Source organism: Mytilus galloprovincialis, chromosome 1 (assembly GCF_965363235.1).
Source record: "Mytilus galloprovincialis chromosome 1, xbMytGall1.hap1.1, whole genome shotgun sequence".
Lineage (NCBI taxonomy): Eukaryota > Metazoa > Mollusca > Bivalvia > Mytilida > Mytilidae > Mytilus > Mytilus galloprovincialis.
In genome coordinates, this window is record NC_134838.1 from 122,295,646 (window position 1) to 122,302,912 (window position 7,267).

The following is a 7,267-nucleotide window of genomic DNA, read 5'->3' on the forward strand; positions in this document are numbered from 1 at the left end:
CATATATAACCTGTGAGAACCTACTTTTGACATACATGTACATGACATAATTATCACGATAATGAAAAAAAAATTGTAACTTTAATTGTAATTTTCATGAATATAAAATAGGTTAGTTTTACTATCTGATGGTTGAAATGTAAACTATTTGAATAAAGCTTCATAACTCCTAGAACTCAGTTTCATAGCAAACTGCTGGTTTGTTTTAGGTTTTTGTCATGTAAATTTCTTATTTATTGCATTGTTAGCTAGTATTAGGGAAACTATCAAGACTATAGCATGTATACATTTTTTGGTTGCTGTGTATACATGTACATGTATTAATTTGATCTGTTTATGGCCATTTCAATTAAGATAATGACATGAATATATTTTTTTTTAATCCACATAATAAATGATTTTTGCTTTCAAATTTTTAATCTTGAAAGCTTAAGCTGTAGCAGGCCAGCTGAAGGACGCTTCCAGGTGTAGGAATTTCTCGCTGCATTGAAGACCTGTTGGTCACCTTCTGCTGTTGTCTACTCTATGGTCCGGTTGTTGTCTCTTTGACACATTCCCCATTTCAATTCTCAATTTTATGGTAGTCACGAAAGTTAAAAAGTGAAAACTTTTCAATATTTTTAATTTTAGGCAAAATGTTTGTTTTTGTTGCCAACTTAAAAACCTAATAGAAATAGCATATATATATGCTAAAGAAAATTCAAATATCTGTACAAATGTTTGTACTTACTTCTTGTTATTTATATGTCATTTGGACCATCATAACCACAATTTTTTTTTACATGTTAATATATTGTGAAAATGATTCTGATTCATGTTTTAATCAGCATTTAAGCATTGTCTATTTCATATATTTATATGTCCTACAGTGTTATGGAAAATACTTATTCCTTTTAAAGTTTTGTACATGATGTATTATTACCATTTATTTACCAATATTAAACCGTGTTCTTTCAGAACGTATGCATCCTTGTCCTTTTTTCTCTGGTCTCATTTGTAAACAGTCCATGTCTCCTTTTTATGTCCCACCTATGATAGTAGAGGGGCATTATGTTTTCTGGTCTTTGCGTCCGTTCGTTGTACCGTCCCGGCAGCTGTCCGTCCATCCGTTCGTTCGTCCGTCTGTCCCGCTTCAGGTAAAAGTTTTTGGTCAAGGTAGTTTTTGATGGTTGAAGTCCAATCAACTTGAAACTTAGTATACATGTTCCCTTTGATAAGATCATTCTAATTTTAATGTCAAATTAGAGAATTTATTCCAATTTCACGGTCCACTAAACATAGAAAATGATAGTGCGAGTGGGGCATCCGTGTACTGTGGACACATTCTTGTTTTATTTTAGTATTAATTTAGGTTGTCGTTTCTTTATTTTTCCTTAGTTATCCCCATATCTTTTGTCTAATTTGTAAAATGAGTGTTTTTTCTCTAAAGTTGGATGCCTCTTTGACTTCTTTTGGTAAAATCAAAAAGTTTAGATGTTATAAAAAGAGTGAATTTGTTTAAAGGGGTATTACCTGTCAAATATAACTGATTTGACTCAAAATTCTCATATTTGATTTATAATATACTATTTCAAATGTATTTCCAAATTACAATATAAAGTCTGAAATAAATGACTCCATAAGATAAATCAACATTTAGTGTGTATTTTAGTCTGAATGCCATCTAATCAACCATTGGGAAGACCTCTGAAGACTGCCAACAATCACATGACCCAACATTAAAATCAACCTAGATATAAATAGGTCTGTTTGATTTTATAATATAGGTAAAAATAATAAGCTCATCATTGGTTTTTTCCTGTGTAAGAATGATTTTTATGCCCCATTTAGGGGCATTATGTTTTCTGGTCTGTGCGTCCGTTCGTCCGTCTGTTCGTTCGTCCGTTCGTCCGTCTGTCCCGCTTCAGGTTAAAGTTTTTGGTCGAGGTAGTTTTTGATGAAGTTGAAGTCCAATCAACTTGAAACTTAGTACACATGTTCCTTATGATATGATCTTTCTAATTTAAATGCCAAATTAGAGTTTTGACCCCAATTTTACGGTTCACTGATAGAAAATGATAGTGCAAATTTCAGGTTAAAGTTTTTGGCTTCAGGTTAAAGTTTTTGGTCAAGGTAGTTTTTGATGAAGTTGAAGTCCAATCAACTTGAAACTTAGTATACATGTGCCCTATGATATGATCTTTCTAATTTAAATGCCAAATTAGAGTTTTGACCCCAATTTTACGGTTCACTGAACATAGAAAATGATAGTGCAAATTTCAGGTTAAAGTTTTTGGCTTCAGGTTAAAGTTTTTGGTCAAGGTAGTTTTTGATGAAGTTGAAGTCCAATCAACTTGAAACTTAGTATACATGTGCCCTATGATATGATCTTTCTAATTTAAATGCCAAATTAGAGTTTTGACCCCAATTTTACGGTTCACTGAACATAGAAAATGATAGTGCAAATTTCAGGTTAAAGTTTTTGGTCAAGGTAGTTTTTGATGAAGTTGAAGTCCAATCAACTTGAAACTTAGTATACATGTGCCCTATGATATGATCTTTCTAATTTAAATGCCAAATTAGAGTTTTGACCCCCAATTTTACGGTTCACTGAACATAGAAAATGATAGTGCAAATTTCAGGTTAAAGTTTTTGGTCAAGGTAGTTTTTGATGAAGTTGAAGTCCAATCAACTTGAAACTTAGTATACATGTGCCCTATGATATGATCTTTCTAATTTAAATGCCAAATTAGAGTTTTGACCCCAATTTTACGGTTCACTGAACATAGAAAATGATAGTGCAAATTTCAGGTTAAAGTTTTTGGTCAAGGTAGTTTTTGATAAAGTAGAAGTCCAATCAACTTGAAACTTAGTATACATGTTTCCTTTGATAAGATCATTCTAATTTTAATGCCAAATTAGAGAATTTATTCCAATTTCACAGTCCTTTAAACATAGAAAATGATAGTGTGAGTGGGGCATCCGTGTACTGTGGACACATTCTTGTTAGTGGATAAAATCAGTTGATGAAAGAGTTCGCCTTTTGTTTCACTCTAAATGTTTACATCATTTTTTTCCTTTTATTAAATGGCCGAACAAGACTCATACTCCAAATACATGCACAACTCATCTCTAGCTAATTTTTATGCCCCCACCTACGATAGTAGAGGCGCATTAAGTTTTCTGGTCTGTTCGTCCGTTTGTTCATTTGTCTGTCTGTCCCGCTTCAGGTTAAAGTTTTTGGTCAAGGTAGTTTTTGATGAAGTTGAAGTCCAATCAGCTTGAAACTTAATACACATGTTCCCTATGGTATGATCTTTCTAATTTAAATGCCAAATTAGATTTTGATCCCAATTTCACGATCCATTGAAAATGGAAAATGATAAATTAAATGCGAATTGGGCATCCACGTTCTTGGGACACATTCTTGTTTATTAATTATTGAACCAAAACAAAATCATATTTTATTTTTGTTATATCATGTAGCTAATGCCCCTTTTATAAAGCATGTAAAATGAATTAAAATGTTTTTGGCAAAACACTTTATTAACCTAAGGTTGATGATTACTGACATTGGGAAGCAGTTACATAGGTTGTATGGGGAATCCCTGTCAGCAAATTTTTGATATTTTCTCAATGGTAATGTAATACCAATAAGGGTTACTGCATTAAAATGGTTTTAGTGATTGCAAATAGAGTTAGTAGTGATTTACATGTCACAGTGAAATTTGCTGTGAACTTGTTTATTGATGATATGTCATAAATTTTCTAGAACTAGAATCAGACCGTTGTGACGTAGCTACTTTCAATTTGTTAGTATTGTTAGCAATATAATTGTATTTGTCATTTTTGTTATTCATGTAATTAAGTGGTAGATATTTTTATGCTGGATTTCAATTAGTGTTTTAATTTATAGAAAGTTATTTTGTAGCCATTTTTAGATCCATAATATTAATTTTGAAATGTATAAATGTAACACTAAAGTATCTTGTTTTCCATTTTGCCAAAAGGTGACATGACATTTGCAGTGCATCAGTAGGTGTCACACAAAATTAAAAGAATTAATAGTCAATGATAGTTGTATATGTTTATGAAACAAACTGGATCTTTGAAAAGCAAACACAATCAGCTTACTGTCCAACAAGAGACGCCTACATGTGCCTATTATTAGATTTTCCTGATAAGTTAATTTTCAGAGTTTCTACACTGTGGATTCATTTATTTTCTTGTGTACCAAAGTTTTGTGGATTGAGAAAAATTGTAATTCTGTGAATATTTGGTGTTTTAGAAGTGAACTTCATATAAATATACTTGCTTTTTATGCCCCGTCTACGATAGTAGTAGGGGCATTATGTTTTCTGGTCTGTGCGTCCGTTCGTCCGTCTGTTCGTTCGTCTGTTCGTTCGTCCGTTCGTCCGTCTGTCCCATGTCAGGTTAAAGTTTTTGGTCGAGGTAGTTTATGATGAAGTTGAAGTCCAATCAACTTGAAACTTAGTACACATGTTCCTTATGATATGATCTTTCTAATTTAAATGCCAAATTAGAGTTTTGACCCCAATTTTACGGTTCACTGATAGAAAATGATAGTGCAAATTTCAGGTTAAAGTTTTTGGCTTCAGGTTAAAGTTTTTGGTCAAGGTAGTTTTTGATGAAGTTGAAGTCCAATCAACTTGAAACTTAGTATACATGTGCCCTATGATATGATCTTTCTAATTTAAATGCCAAATTAGAGTTTTGACCCCAATTTTACGGTTCACTGAACATAGAAAATGATAGTGCAAATTTCAGGTTAAAGTTTTTGGCTTCAGGTTAAAGTTTTTGGTCAAGGTAGTTTTTGATGAAGTTGAAGTCCAATCAACTTGAAACTTAGTATACATGTGCCCTATGATATGATCTTTCTAATTTAAATGCCAAATTAGAGTTTTGACCCCAATTTTACGGTTCACTGAACATAGAAAATGATAGTGCAAATTTCTGGTTAAAGTTTTTGGTCAAGGTAGTTTTTGATGAAGTTGAAGTCCAATCAACTTGAAACTTAGTATACATGTGCCCTATGATATGATCTTTCTAATTTAAATGCCAAATTAGAGTTTTGACCCCAATTTTACGGTTCACTGAACATAGAAAATGATAGTGCAAATTTCAGGTTAAAGTTTTTGGTCAAGGTAGTTTTTGATGAAGTTGAAGTCCAATCAACTTGAAACTTAGTATACATGTGCCCTATGATATGATCTTTCTAATTTAAATGCCAAATTAGAGTTTTGACCCCATTTATACGGTTCACTGAACATAGAAAATGATAGTGCAAATTTCAGGTTAAAGTTTTTGGCTTCAGGTTAAAGTTTTTGGTCAAGGTAGTTTTTGATGAAGTTGAAGTCCAATCAACTTGAAACTTAGTATACATGTGCCCTATGATATGATCTTTCTAATTTAAATGCCAAATTAGAGTTTTGACCCCTATTTTACGGTTCACTGAACATAGAAAATGATAGTGCAAATTTCAGGTTAAAGTTTTTGGTCAAGGTAGTTTTTGATAAAGTAGAAGTCCAATCAACTTGAAACTTAGTATACATGTTCCCTTTGATAAGATCATTCTAATTTTAATGCCAAATTAGAGAATTTATTCCAATTTCACAGTCCTTTAAACATAGAAAATGATAGTGTGAGTGGGGCATCCGTGTACTGTGGACACATTCTTGTTTTTTTAAATGATTTGTCATTTTATGAATAATGTTTTTAGGGGTAAAATTGCATTTCTCAGGCTTATATCTCAAAAACTGCAGCAAAAAGAGCAAAATTTACATGGTTAAATATAATCAGCAGGTCAAGGTATGGCTATCTGGCTATCTGATTTTTAGGTTACTGCCCCTGAAGTTATGATTTTAAGGAAATTTTGTAGTTTTCGGTTATTATCTTGAATTTTATTATAGATAAAGATAAAACATATAACATAAATAAAACATAAACATCAAACAGCAAAAAAGTTCAGAAAAGTACAATTTAAGATCTACAAATAAGTTTGTATGACCATTGTTGTCAATTGACCCCTTAAAAGGAGTTATTGCCCTTGAAGAAAAATTTTCACAATTTGTTCATCTAGTTTGCTTACTTTGAAAAATCTTTTCCTTTGAAACTGCTGAATCAGTTTCAAAGTATATGTATTGATTTTGTATTTTATTTCATTTTATTTCACTATGCTAAAATGAAACATAGGGAGGGGTAAACTGCATTTGCATGCTTTTGAAGAAAATTTGACGGCATTTAAGTCCATTCTTTATAAAAGCTTTTCATTTGTATTCCTATTTTCTAATATCCTACAATTTGTGTATATTTGTATTTGATGTATATGCAATATGAATTTTCAGTAAATTTACACAATTTTTAATTTAAATTAATGTTAATTAAGTTATTCAATGGTATATATTTTGGTTGTACATCTATTTTTTGTAATATCTTGTGGAATATTTCCAAATTTTTTGTTGACCAATGTACATTTTTCTGATCATTCCAATATACAATGATATATATTGAAGCCAACTCAATTCTTTGTTCATGCTATATTTTTTAAATTGATGTATTTATCTGATATTTTTATTTTAAATTGTACAAATTGAGCAAAAATTATTGTTCAAAAGCTTAGAAGCAATAAATTATATTTTGTTTTATTTATCTGTTTATATGTGTTTTTAATTTTTTAAGACATCATATATTTTATTTCCCATATAAAAATTCTGAAATATCCCCAGTATAAGTAATGTAAGGAAAGGAATGATTGTATTAAAGTAGTACATGACTTATAAAGGTTCATCTCAGTTCGTTTTCATGGTTGATTGGTCTGACATGTGAGGTTTTCAGTTTAGTTTGTTTCAAATTCAATGGAATTACAAGAAAAAGAATCATTAAACTTTTATTCAGTGAAAGGACATGTACATTATCTTCTTAGCAGGGAAACATGAGGTTAAATAGATGTGGTCACAAAATAGGTATTTACTCAATATACACTTTCAATGTATAGATAAATATGTCATGCATAATCAAGAAATTATATATATAGATATACAATGTATGAAGATGTGGTATGAGTGCCAATGAGACAACTCTCCATCCAAGATCATCCAAGTCACAATTAGTAAAGAGTAAACCATTATAGGTCAAAGAATAGCTTTTAACCTTTAAATGATGTTTCAACATTGATTTTAGTATACTTATGCTTAGATGTCCTAAGTTTTTTGTCATTCATTGAAATTTGATGGATATTTTATTATGAATGGAATGTATCAAAAATTGT